This window comes from Arvicanthis niloticus, chromosome 2, assembly GCF_011762505.2.
Source record: "Arvicanthis niloticus isolate mArvNil1 chromosome 2, mArvNil1.pat.X, whole genome shotgun sequence".
Classification (NCBI taxonomy): Eukaryota; Metazoa; Chordata; class Mammalia; order Rodentia; family Muridae; genus Arvicanthis; species Arvicanthis niloticus.
Window position 1 is genome coordinate 7,950,068 of NC_047659.1, and position 14,238 is coordinate 7,964,305.

Genomic DNA, 14,238 nt, shown 5'->3' on the forward strand with positions numbered 1-14,238 from the left:
CCAGTTTGAGCTCCATAACAAGACCATGCTTCAGAAAACCCAAGACTGTGGATGTAGGTCCATGGTAGAGCATTTGCTTAGTATGTTCAATCCCAACACATGTACATACATTTTAAAGCAATAATAAATCCTCATATTCAGGCTCCCTGGAGTCTGTATGCATTACATTCTGTGGCAAGAAAAATTGACAGGGGACTGGAGAGATTGCTCAGTGGTTAAGGACCAGCATTGTTCTTGCTGACACCTCTCAGTCTGTTCCCGGCAGCTAGGTGGGACTCCTTCACAATTGCCTGCAACTCCAGCTCTGGAGATCTGGTGCCCTCTACTGTCCTCCATAGGTACTACACACACACACACACACACACACACACACACACACACACACACGACTAAAAATTAAATATACATAAAAAAGACTTAGCAGATAGATGAAGAGTCTTGTTGTTAGCAGATGATCAAAGGTCAGGAAAGGGAAAAGCTATGGCCCGTCCTGTTTCTGTCATTTAACACTCTTTTTGTTTGTTTGTTTGTTTTTGTTGTTTTGTTTTTGTTTTTTCGAGACAGGGCTTCTCTGTGTAGCCCTGGCTGTCCTGGAACTCACTCTGTAGACCAGGCTGGCCTTGAACTCAGAAATCCGCCTGCCTCTGCCTCCCAAGTGCTGGGATTAAAGGCGTGCACCACCACAGCCTGGCTCTTAACACTCTTTCATAGTGCCTGCAGTCCCCACGGTAGTACTGGCCAGCTCCTAGGCTGTGAGCTACCAAACCAGCCTTCCTTGGCCACTCAGAGTCCTCAGATGACCACACTGCTCCTCACCACCCTTGAATGTGCCAAAAATGTGTCTGACTCAGCCACGCCCCAGAACTCCGAGCCGACACAGACAAACAGCAGTGATCTGAGGGAAGCCAGGCACCGCTCCTGACTCACCCTGTCTGGACTCTGCCCGCACAGTCAGGGTGGCATCTAACAAGTAAGCACGGTGGGGGACCTGGGGGTGGTCCTGGTGGAAGGCTTGCCATGAATTCCCAGATTCTGTCCCCAGCATTACATTGCATAAGATGGCCACGGTGGCGTGTGCCTTTATTTCCAGCAGCCATGAGCCACAAGGTGCAGGGGAAGCTCTTGGTTAGTGAAGTGCTTGCCTGGCACACATGAGGACCCAGCAGCCATGGAAAATTCAGGTGGCATGGCATCTGTAATTCGGGGCTGAGAAGACAGACAGAAGGATCTTCTAGAGTTCACTGGCTTGCCAGCCTTGCCAACTGGGCTCCAGGTTCAGTGAATATCACTTGGAGGGCTAGGAAAATGGCTCAGAGGGTGGAACGTTCAGGAACAAGCATAATTCCCTGAGTCTGGTTCTCAGAGCCCATATAAGAACGGGCACAGCAGTACACGTGCCTGTAAGCCCTGCACTCTTACAGGAAGACGGGAGGCAGAGACGGGAGAATCTCCAGAAGCTTCCTGTTAGTCAACCTTAGGCATGCAGACGTGATTAACAAGAGAGACCACTCCCCAAGCAAGATGGAAGTTGAGGACCAGCACCTGAGGTTTCCCTCTGACCTCCACACACCCTGTGGCACGTGAATGCCTGCACTCATACACACAAACACTCGGGAGCTTTAAGGTTCTCTTCCACTATGTAGCAAGTTTAAGGCAGTCTAGAATCCACGAGTCTCTGTCCCAAAATAACCAACAAACAAATGGGACACAAAGCTAATAAGGAGAGGAGGCAGCTAGAGGGAGAGACCTTTGGGGAATGTCCCACAAACCTGCTTTTTAGCTGGAAGGCCAGGCCTAGGTGTGTTCCTGTCCCCAGACATCCAGTATCAAGTCCCATTGCCCAAGGCAGTGAGTGGTCCCCTTCACTGAGACCTGCATGTGTGAAGCAGGTGGAGGTTCAAGGCTGGCCCTGTCCCAACCCTACTCGCTCAGAGGGCTCCTGTGGGCTGGGACCTGATTCCAGAGTCTTGGCTTTTTGTTTTGTAATTTATATTTATTTATTTACTTTCTGGGGTATAGGAATTTTGTCTACATAAATGTCTGTGTATCAGGTCTGTGGTTGGTGTCTGAGAAGGTCAGAAGAGGTCGTCCGTCAGATGCCCTGGAACTGGAATTACAGATCGTGTGAGCCATCATGTGGGTGCTGGGAACTGAGTATGGAACCCAAGGTCTTGTGTCTACTAAGCACAGCTTTACTTCAGGACTTCTGCACCGAATCCCTGCCTCGCTGACCCCAACACAGTGCTGTTAGCCAGCCATTGGCAAGAGACAAGAAGGGTCTGAATCTTTCCTATTCCCCCCTCTCCTTGGACTGCACTTGATACATACTGGGCAAGCTTAGTTTCCAGGCCAGAGTCCCCCTGCAGGAAGCCCCCGGGGGGTGGCGTTGGAGGTGGAGAGACTATACCCCTAGCCCATGAGGGTTCCCCAAGTATACATGCACCCACATATGTTTGCTTGACCACTTGTCAGTCATTGAAGCTCAGGGAAAGGACAGCACAGGCCAAGTACCACCAGTGCCAGAGATGGGAAGGGTAGAGGTAGAAGGATCAGAAGTTCAAGGTCACCTTCACAACGATCAAGCTGGAGGCCAGTCTGGGCTACATGAGATCCCCCGTCTCAAAAAGTAAGTAAATACGTAAATAAAGAAAACAAAGCGTGGTTTGAGCTGTTCAGGAAAAAAGTCAGCCCAGCCTACCCCCTTCCTCCAAATTCCTGACCAGGTTTGGCTGGGCAGAGATCAGATCTGCTGCTGCAGTAGCAACAGTTTCAGGCCCTGGGGGTCAGGGGAATCCCAGACCACGTTATCTGCAAAGCATGTCTCCTTTTCTTCCTGGAACCTAAGCGAGGATTGGCAGTTGCCTGGTAGGAGTTGGGAGTTGGACCCTTGCCAGAAGCAGCAACCAGACTGTCCGCTGGGCAGGGCTCCATAGCTGGGCTGTAACTAGATTCTCCTGGGTTTCTTAGGGGCAGGACCCCCTCAAGTCTGGAATGCAGCCTGGGCCCAGAGAAGGCTAACAAATGGTGAAGGCTTTGAAATCTCACCTCTGCCCTCTCTCAGGGTTGAACAAACAGGCCCTCCTCCCACTTCTGTTGGGAGCAGCCCAGCCCTAGGCTGCCACTGAAGTTTCTCTGTCCTCAGGCTGGAGTTACAACTGCCCCATTCTGTGGCCTCTATGGGCCCAGGACTGTGGCAAGGGAGAAGCAAAGGATTCAGGTCCCCTCTCCCTGCCTTCTCCGGGTTCTGACCTGAGTGAGATTCTAACTGTGGCTCACTAGGAAGGGTCAGATTCAGCAGAGAGAAACTGGAGAAGTGGAAGGTTCTCCATCACCCCCATGGCCAAGACTGTTCCGCAAGGCCAGGCCCAGACTGGGAAGGAATGCCCAGTGTAGAATTCTATTCTCAAACCCCAGGCGCTGGACTGGGCTATGAAAGTTTGTTTGTATTTCAACAAAAACCTCCTTTGTCTAATGTTGTCCAGCAGTTCCCGGGAGTTGACAGGGAGGGAGAAGGGTGTGGCCCTGAAACTAAGGTGCCCCCCCCCCCCAACACACACACCTGCCATGCCTGGTAGAAAGCACTGGGGGCTCTGACTTCAACAGCTTCTTCTTATATGCAGGGTTCCAGCTGAAGAGTTTTCCCCAGAGACCTTGATTCGGAGACAGACACCACCCCCACCCCCTTTCCTGTGACCATCTTCACAGCAATACATATAGTGACTCAAGTGTCACAGAAGCAAACACCTAAGGCCTGCCCCAGCTCCAAGGACAGGGAATGGAGCCCTCATAGTGTCCTTCTAAAATGTCCTTCCCCCCAATTTCCAAGGAAGCTCTTTCATCATTCCTCGCCTACCTTGGAACCCCGAACACCCAGAGCCCTTGTTTTCTGGACTCAGTCTATAACTCTGTAGTCTCCTGCCTACCTGCTCCCTGGCTCTCTTAGTCCTTCCTGGCTCCCAGGCTAGAAGGACTCTCTTCCCCAGCCCACATTTCATGGCTTGCCTCTTTAGCCCCTTCTGAACAACCATGTCCTCAAATACAGTGCAGAAGCAGACAACCGGTGACACTGGAGACAATCCCTGATGTGGGTAGAAGCTGGCTTGCTGCCACCAACCCCAGAGGGACAGAGTGTGCCATGGCAATGGGCTAAGTGAGGAGGGGCAAGGTCTGTAGGTCTCTGCCACCTCTCCTGGCCAAGTCACCAACTAGAGCATGCACCCTCTGCCATAGACGGAACACTCTGGATGGTCCCTAAATTATTAAATCCCCCAGCCAGACCTCAAGAGTCCTGCCCATTGCTACACAGAGTGGCAAGCGAGTGTGTGCGTGCCTGTGCGTGTGCATGTGTGTGTGTGTATGTGTGTGAATGACTGACAGCCCCTCCTTTATATGTAGGCTTCCCTCTCTTGCAGGTCCTCTGCCTTCCCAGGAAGAATTTCCCCCAGCTTTCCACAGGCCATTAACTCAGTGCCCTGACTTGTTCAGTTAATGAATAATTAGACTGGACAGGGTCTGACCTCAACCTGACCTTGGGTTCCCTGCTTCCCTGCAGCTTCCTTTCCTAGTGAAGTATGTGACAGTTTTGGGGTGAGTCCAGTAGTGCACCAGATAGAGAGAAGCCCTGGACCTCACCATAAGGCCAGCCTGCAGGACACTCAAAGAAAGACTCCTTGCTGAGCCTCAGGAGCTGGCACTAGACCAAAACAATTTCTGGCATGGAGCCTAAGTACCTGCTCACCCCTGCCTCCAGTCACCCCACCCCTGAGCCTCAGTTTCCCAACACTCATAGGCAGGTATACATGGGCAAGTGTGTGACAGTGGGAGCTATGGAGGACCATGTAACTAACCTCTGTCGTGTAAAACTGGGCTGGGGCAGTGACTGTGTCTGGCAGTACTGGAGGAGGGCGGGTGTCTTGACCCACGGTCCTGGCTTCCTCTGTGTCCTCTCTTGCTGGGCCTCACCCTCCATGCTGGCACTGGGGAAGAAGCAAAAGAATTGAGAAGTCTGGGGCAGCTGTGTGAACGCAGACTGCTGACGAGGAGCACCTCTGGGAGCACGGCAAGCCGGTCACTGGCTCACTCAGCCTGATGGCAAGAAGGAAGGGCTGAAAGCTGGGAGAGAGCTGGTGGGGTCTGCAGTTAGGAAAGACGGATGCATCTTCCTGGCATGGAAGATTAGAGTGAGCCAGAGCCCGAGCCTGAGCCCGGGATGCCTACGGGTATCACCCAGCAAGAAGTACTAAGGGTCTGGATGTCTGGGAGGTGGGAGAAAAGTTTGTAGGTTCAAGAGGCCACTGCCTCACTTTAGGACAGAAAGAAAAACATGGTGTGGTGGGGTTGCATTGTTTTTTAATTAAATATTTATTTAGTGTCTATGTGAGTCAGCCTGTTGTGTATGCTCCCGTTTGTGTGAGTGTGTGAACATGTGGGTGCCTGGAGAGGTCACAGGTCAAGGTCAGGTGTCTTTATCAATCACTCTTCATGACAAGCTCCTTCACCAAACCTCAGCCAGCTAAATACTGGCTAGCCTCTGGGATCCCTGTGTCTCTGTCACCCCAGCAGGCTTTTCCCCAGACGTAGGGCCTCAAGTTTGTGCAGTGTGTGTCACCAACCAAATCCCAGCCCCTGTGCAGTGACTTTAATGTTGCTGTTTTTAAATCTTCCCCTTTAAAACTGCATTTAATTAATTAATTATTTAATCATTTTTCTTGTTTGTTTGTTTTTTTGAGACAGGGTTTCTCTGTGTAGCCCTGGCTGTCCTGGAACTCACTCTGTAGACCAGGCTGGCCTCGAACTCAGAAATCCGCCTGCCTCTGCCTCCCAAGTGCTGAGATTAACGGCATGCGCCACCACCGTCTGGTGCCTGGTGCAGTTTTTTTTTTTTTTTTTTTTTTTTTTGTTTGTTTGTTTGTTTGTTTGTTTTAAGGTCAAAGTAAGAAGCATCAGAGAGGGTTGGAACACAGTGCTCGAGTGAGCCTGCAAATAGCACCTCCCACCAGCCAGCCCACAGAATTGCTGCTCTTTAGCCCCTGGGCAGGGGTGGCTTCCGAGGTGTTCAATAACTAGTCCTAACTGAGCAGCACTCCAGTCCTGTCTGATAAGTCACAAAACAAGACTCGAAAGGACAGATTAGTTCCCAAGGAACTGCCTTCCAGAACAATGTTGAAGGTTTACATAGACACAAAAATATCCCAAACTTGCAATCTCTGACATATAATAAAAAAAATTGACAGTCGTAACTGTGTTTACGTACAGTCACCATCCTAACATAGAGACAGGAGAAGCCTGAGTCTGAGGCCAAACTGTAGTGAACAGCAAAACAACAATACTGTCGGGGTGTAGCTCAGTGGGGGGGACACAAGGCATGGGCTCAGTCTCAACATGGAGCATAAACAGATATGCAGTGAAGGAGATGAAAAATGCCCTAGAAAGACAAGAATAAGCTGGGTGGGATTCTGAATGTTTTAGCTCTGGTATTCACAGACTGAGCAGGCTGAGGCGTGGGGAAGGACCTTTTTTTTTTTTTTTTTTTTTTTTTTTTCCTTAAAAGGGACAACTCTGGCAGTGGTGGCACACACCTTTAATCCCAGCACTTGGGAGGCAGAGGCAGGCGGATTTCTGAGTTCGTAGGCCAGACTGGTCTACAGAGTGAGTTCCAGGACAGCCAGGGCTACACAGACAAACCCTGTCTCAAAATACCATAAAAAACAAAAACAAAAAAAAACAACAACAAAAAAAAACCAAAAAACAAACAAACAAAAAAAAAGACATGGGATCGTTTCCAGAGACATGAGGCTCCACAAGCGACTCATTGATTTACATCGTCCTCTGAGATTGTTAAGCAGATTACTTTCATCAGTATTGAGCCAGAAGTGGAGGTTGACTTCACCGTTGCAGATGCCTGAGTCAACTGTTCAAATAAATTTTGCTTTTTAAGATTTATTTATTTTCTATTTATATGAGTACACTACAGCTGTTTTCAGACACACGCACCAGAAGAGTGCATCGGATACCGTTACAGATGGTTGTGAGCCACCATGTGATTGCTGGGAATTGAACTCAGGCCTTTGGAAGAGCAGTCAGTGCTCTTAACCGCTGAGCCATCTCTCTAGCCCCAAATAAATTGACTAAATTGTTTTTAAAAAAAATACTGGGGCTGGAGAGATGGCTCATCGGTTAAGAGCACTGATTGCTCTTCCAGAGGTCTTGAGTTCAATTCCCAGCAACCACATGGTGGCTCACAACCATCTGTAATGGGATCTGATGCCCTCTTCTGGTGTGTCTGAAGACAGATATACATATACATAAAATAAATAAATAAATAAATAAATAAATCTTTAAAAAAAACTACCAGGGCACAATTCATGACATAGCCTAACATAAAATTATGCAAAATGAAGCCAGAGGAAAAATAATCAAGGAAGAGAAAAGGGAAGGAGAGCGTGAAGGAGCAGCAAGATCACCCTAAGAACACAATATATGTATTATTAGAGTCCCAGAAGGAGAGGAGAAAGAGATGTGTCAAGTGGGGAGAAATAATCACACATTTTCTCACATAGTGAAACCCATTTCTGTAGTGGAAATTTTGTTTTCTTTAGAAACACAGAAATGTTGTGTTTATATTTGTTTTAATCCCAAGTGTGGGATATGGAGCTGCTTCAGTCTGTCTACAGCAAGCTGACTATGATTTGCCTCATGCTCTAGGAGGGGTATGATTTTGCCAGCTGCGGATAGTTTACATTTGGAATTCTGGAGTCTCTTATAAATGCCAGAGCAAGGGGCTGGAGGCTCCAAGGGCAGCGGGTGCTCCTGCTGTTGCTTTTGCTATTGTTGGATTGCTGGATTCCTAATGATGACAATTAGACTTGCACCAAGGAACTTGATGGCCCCCTGATCAGTAGGAAGTAGTCTAAAGAGATTTCTATCCCTTTCCCTTTTAATTTTCTTTTTCTCTTACCTAGCATTGGTGAGTTGGAAGGATATGGGGTGGAGAAGGGTGGTAGAGGTAAAAGAATACAATAGAGAAGCCAAAAAATATACCTACACACCTTCCAGAGGCTCAACCATCCCCAAGTACAGGCAGTGATTGGCTGGAGGTAGAGGGTAAGGGAGAGCAGGAGGCAAGGCTGAGTAGAGACCTTGCTGGCTAAGTTCGATAGCAAGGCCTTTATGAAAGAGGCCACGGGCACATGGATTACCTTTCTGTTGCTGTGATAAAGCACCATGAGCAAGGCAACTTAGAGAAGAAAAGGTTTATTTGAGCTCACAGTTCCAAGGGGATAGGAGTCCAGCATGACAGGACAGCATGGCAGCAAGCGGCAGCCATGCAGGCTTGTGCACAAGGTGAGGATCCACAGTGACACACGTCCTACAGGAAAGACACAGCTCCTGAGCCTCCCCAGACCAGTCACCAACCAGGGACCCAGTGTTCAAATACATGAGTTTATGGGGGACATTGTCATTCAGACAACACCAATTAATCAAGAGGCAGAGCAGAAAGAGCCACCCGAGTAGCGGGTTGTGTCCCACAGTTATGAGCAAAATATCTCTGGGGGCAACTAATTGCAAGAATCATTTATTTTTATTCCTGGGTGAGTCTATCATGAGGGGGAGAGGGCCTACAGTAAGGCTTATATTCTTTCTCCCTTTTTATTTCATCCCATCTGGGGCCTAGCCTGTGGGGTCACCCACATTCAGAGAAGATGTGCCTCCTTAATTAATATTATTTGGAAAGACCTTCACAGAGGTACCTAGAGATCTTTCTTTCTTTCTTTTTTTCTTTCTTTCTTTCTTTCTTTCTTTCAGAATTATTTCTCTATTTTATAAATATGAGTATACTGTAGCTCTCTTCAGACACACCAGAGAGGGCATTGATTCCCATTACAGATGGTTGTGAGCCACCATGTGGTTGCTGGGAATTGAACTTAGGACCTCTGGAAGAGCAGTCAGTGCTCTTAACCACTGAGCCATCTCTCCAGCTCCCATCTTAGCTTATTTTGTTAGGGGGCTCTAATCTCTTCAGAAACATTCCCTTCCTTAGCTTCAACTTTGCAGACTTCTCCAATTTATCATTCTGAGTCCACTTTTTGATCCTCATTTTCACTACAAACCTGGCTAACAGCAGCAAGCAGTGAACATGCCACAGCTGGAATTCTTAACTGCCTTGACACTTCTGCCCTCCCTCCTTGTCTGCTCTCCCACTGTAAGCCCTCCCCTACTGACAGCCCTCCCTCCCTGTCAGTCCTCCCCCACTGTCAGCCCTCCTTCACTGTCAGCCCTCCTCAAAGCTTCTGAACATGAACAACAAGAGACCAAGTTCTTTGTTAGCACATCACAGGAGTGGCATCTAGTCCAGTTCCCGGCTCAGTCCTTATTCTCATCTAAAACTTGGCAAGTGGACTTGAATGAAGATGCTAGTCTTCTGAGCATCTATCAGAACCGCCTGCCACAGGTTACACTGTTGACAGCATCCTACAGATTCTTTAATCTGCATGTCACTTTTTAAAATTAACTAATTTAAAAAATTATCTAGGGCTTAACGTTTAAGAGCACTGATTGCCTTTCCAGAGGTCCTGAGTTAAGTTCCCAGCAACCACATGGTGGCTCACAACCATCTGTAATGGGATCTGATGCTCTCTTCTGGTGTGTCTGAAGACAGAGACAGTATACTCACATACATAAAATAAATAAATCTTTTAAAAAATTTTTCTAATTATCTAAAATTTAAATTTAAAAATTAAAAATTAATCTCTAAGAGAGACAGAGAGACTCTAGAGACATTCTATAGTGAGGTGTGCATGTGCACACGTGCACACATGCATGCTTGCATAATACATGCATGTTGGGTGTCCTCTTCCACTGTTCACCTTTTCCTTTGAGGCAAGGTCTCTCCCTGAATTTGGGGAGAGGTTTTCTCTGTTAGTCTGGAAGCCAGAAAGCTCCAGAAATCCTTCTTTCTCTTTCTATCACAGAGTTGAGTTTACAGATGTTTGCTAGAGCAGCCATCTTGATACGTGGGAGCCAGGAGCCAGACACTGGCCCTCGGGCTTACAAAGCGAGCTCTCCAGCCATGGCTCTATATCTGTTTATCTTTAATTAATTAAATTTTTGTGAGACAGGGTCTCACTGTATAGCCATGGCTGCCCTGGAACTCACTCTGTAGACTAGGCTAGCTTCAAACTCACAGAGTACCTCCTGAGTGCTGGGATTGAAGGTGTGGGCCACCATGCCAGGTCAATTAATTTTTAGAGACAGGGTCTGCACATGTATCTCAGGCTGGCCTGGACTTTATCCTCCTCAGGCCTCTACCTCCTGAATATGGAGACTACAGGGATGCACCACACTCAGTTCTGTGACAAAACAGGTAAGAATTACACAGTCAGGTTAAGTACCTCAGTGACTCTGTTCCAGACACTTTTGCTGTGACAAACAAAACTCAAAATAAGGAGGATTCTCTTGGCTGCTGGCTTCAGACGCCTCAGGCTCCCTGTGTAGAGAATGCCCTGGACCAGAGTCATTACATCACAGTGGCCAGGAAGCAGAGAGAGCGGCAGCCAGTGCCCGGGCTGTCTCTTTTCTCCCATCTTGGCCGTGAGCATCCCAGACAACGTCACTGAAAGCAGGGGTGTACCTCCCTCCCTCCCCAGGTCTCTCACATGTGTATAATTATTAATCTAGGTGCTTTTCAATCCAGTTAGGAATCAAGATGGATCATGCAGTAGGGCCTTTAACTCTGACACTCGGGAGGGAGAGGCAAGCAGATCTCTGAATTTAAGGCTGCCCTAATCTACATAGTGAGTAATACTCTGGAAAAAAGAAAATAAAAAGACTATTACAAGTGGCTTCAAGGCGCACACACACACCAAGAAAATAGGTACCATTGAGTCCAGTAGGCTGATTTGGGTTTCTCACATGAGGCACTAGGGTGGGATTTTCCCAAGTGATGTACAGAGAACAGTTGTTGACTTGAGGAATGCTAGGGGGTAGGGGTAAGGTGAGAGACATAGGAGTGGATGGAACTGGTCAGAGATAATGGGAGGGGTGGAGGAAGTGGGGGCTAGGGTAAAGAAAAGTTTGGAAGAGAGTAGCAAGTTTCTATCCTTCTGATGGACAGGTAGAAGGGAGACAGAGATGGCAGAAAGTCTACCAGCCACTCCTCAGAGGCAAGCCAAATAAGCCGCAACCAAGGAGAACCCTGGTACAGGGTGAGGTGGAGGTCCCTGGGGAAGACTGCATGGAGGGAAACTAGTAGGCTGGTCATGGTGTCTTCATGGTGACCAGGAAGGACACTCTGAGTGAAGACAGAAGATGCTGATGGATTCCAAAGTCTTCAGAGGATGACGAACTGTGTCCAGAGGTTGGTGGCCCATCCCTAAATAGGGAGCTGGCCAGAGCCACAGAAGTGAGGGACTTCAGAGAAAGGGTGGAGTAAGCTAGGCTGGGAGGCTTGGACATATCAGGACAGCAATAGTCATGAGAAGGGAGACAGGAAGAATGGAGAAGAACAGGGAGGAGACAAGGAGCTAGAAACCAAGCTTGCTGGCAGCCTAACCCTGGGCTCTGTCCACTGGGGTGGGCACGTGGACCTAAGCCCCTGTAGAATGTTCTAGCTGTCTATCTATGAAGACAGAAAACATTAAGAAAAGCCAGATCCACAGCCACAGGAGATGGATGCTCCATGTAGAAGCCCAGAGGCAGGCACAAGAGTCTCAGAATGGACACAGTGGCGGCCTTTGGTCCCTGTAAGCTCAGAGGCCCAGAAGAACCTCTGTTGGCAAGGGGTCCTGGAAAGTCTCGCCTGCTCTTCCAAGCCACCTGCTGTCTGCTGCTCCTGCCAGCCCTGGATGCCTAGGGAGCAGGCAGAAGAAACTATTTCCCTGAACTCCAGCTGGGTGAGGGGCAGCTGGCTACACTGCTGGCACAACCTCCCTCTTCAGTATCGTCTTCCCAGCAGTGGACAGGCAAGCCCTGCAGTATCCTCTCTGTCCTCTGGAGTGCTGCAGATGCTGGGAGAATGCTTTCCCCTGCATGGGTGTATTATTCATCCTATGAGTGTGCTATGCTTCCCATGAGTTTGCTATGCTCCCCATAAGTGTGCTGTGCTCCCCATGAGTGTGCTGTGCTCCTCATGAGTGTGCTGTGCTCCTCATAGTGTGCTATGCCCCCCATGAGTGTGCTGTGCTCCTCATGAGTGTGCTGTGCTCCCCATGAGTGTGCTGTGCTCCCAATGAGTGTGCTATGCTCCTCATGAGTGTGCTGTGCTCCTCATAGTGTGCTATGCTCCCCATGAGTGTGCTGTGCTCCTCATAGTGTGCTGTGCTCCCTATGAATGTGCTCCTCATAAGTGTGCTGTGCTCCCCATGAGTGTGCTGTGCTCCCCATGAATGTGCTGTGCTCCTTATGAGTGTGCTCTCCATGAGTGTACTATGCTCCCCATGAGTGTGCTGTGCTCCCCATGAGTGTGCTGTGCTCCCCATGAGTGTGTTATGCTCCCCATAAGTTTGCTATGCTCCCCATGAGTGTGCTGTGCTCCTCATGAGTGTGCTGTGCTCCTCATAGTGTGCTGTGCTCCCCATGAGTGTGCTGTGCTCCCCATGAGTATGCTGTGCTCCCCATGAGTGCGCTGTGCTCCCCATGAGTGTGCTGTGCTCCCCATGAGTTTGCTGTGCTACCCATGAGTGTGCTGTGCTCCCCATGAGTGTGCTGTGTTACCCATGAGTGTGCTGTGCTCCCCATGAGTGTGCTGTGCTCCCCATGAGTGCGCTGTGCTCCACATGAGTGTGCTGTGCTCCTCATGAGTGTCTGTGTGCCCCATGAATATGCTGTGCTCTCCATGAGTGTGCAGTCACACATACTCAGGGCATTGTGAAAAGCACTTAGAAGTGAACACGGACACTAGCACTTGGAGGAGCTGTGTGTGCATGAATATGCAGAACTACCCGTGAACATATGTGAGACCATGACGGTGTCCACAGGGATGTTGAAGCTACACACACAAATGATACACAGGCATGTAGATTGTTGTATACTCACCCATCTCTGTACTTACATGTGCAGCCTGTCCCACGTGCAGAAGCATTCACCCACATGTAAATAGCAAGCAAATACCAGCAGATCCACTCGGGCACAAGAGAGACACACACAGGTGCCTATGAACACAAATGCACACAGGTGTGCCAACACACACTCAGCACTACAGACGTGGAATGGTGTCCCTCACACAAGTCTACTGATACGTACTGGGGTGTGTGTGTTCCCACTCCTCGGAATGCTCCCCGTGAGCACAGGCCCTGGCCCCCAAGTCACAGAGATACACCCTGCTTCTCAGCACAGACATTCGGTGTGTGGAATATTGAGAACTCTCGCATCCACACAGAAGGTTGCCCCAGGCAGTCATCTGTGGGGTTCTACAGTCCCCCAACTGGGAACTAAACCACCACCTGTCCTGAGCCAGGAAGCATCAGTCTCCACAAATCACAAAGCAGTTCCCCATATTTCAGTCTCCCCCACCAGCCAGCCAGGACAGACACCCACTCCCTACTTCTTCACACTCCCCAGGTTTTCAGGTCCCAGAGGAGAAACGGAACAGCAATGCCCTTCACCCCACATTCCGTGTACCCCCATCCCTCTAGCTTTGTTTCCCTTTGGCAATAGGCCAGGGTTGCTGTAGTCAGCAGAGTGCCTGACACCTCTCCTGTCCCAAAGGAGTTCAGATGCTGAGGACCAACTGGCCCTGTCCTATCCTCTGCCTCCATTGTGGGAAAGGCCAGGAAAGTCAGGAGGGGAGGGCTGACCCGCCCCTTAGACCCAGCCCATTTGTCCGTTTGATTGACTGACTTGGTGGGGTTTTGGTTTTGTTATTAGAGATTTAGAGACTTAATTGTTCTATCTGCAGCAGTTGTGTCTACGTGTGGATATGTGCAGGTCCCCAGGAACAGGAGTTACCGGTGGCCATGAGACACTTGGTGTGGATACTGGTGGTACGGATGCTGGGAACAGAACACAGGTTATATGCATGCTCTCCACTGCTAAATCATCCTTCCAGATTTTGTTTGTTCTTCGTAGAGGGTTGGTCTGATGCTGGGCAGAAGAGGGGTAGGTCCCAGACTTGAGATCTCAGGCAGGTAGCACCAGAGCAAGGGAAGAGGGCTAGCCTGTTGGAGTAGGAGTGGCCCAGGCTGAACACGGCGAGTGATATCTCAGGGCACAGAGAGTTGGTATCTGCCCAGCGCTAGTGCT

General features: G+C 49.2%; 1 long non-coding RNA gene across 1 annotated transcript; it reads left to right on the top strand.

The window, feature by feature from the left end:
* Positions 1-853: 853 nt before the first annotated feature.
* Positions 854-5,371, top strand: LOC143441261 (uncharacterized). The gene is made up of 3 exons (XR_013108498.1): positions 854-970; positions 2,052-2,626; positions 3,621-5,371. It is a non-coding gene; the product is annotated as an uncharacterized LOC143441261 (long non-coding RNA).
* The last annotated feature ends 8,867 nt before the right edge of the window (positions 5,372-14,238 follow it).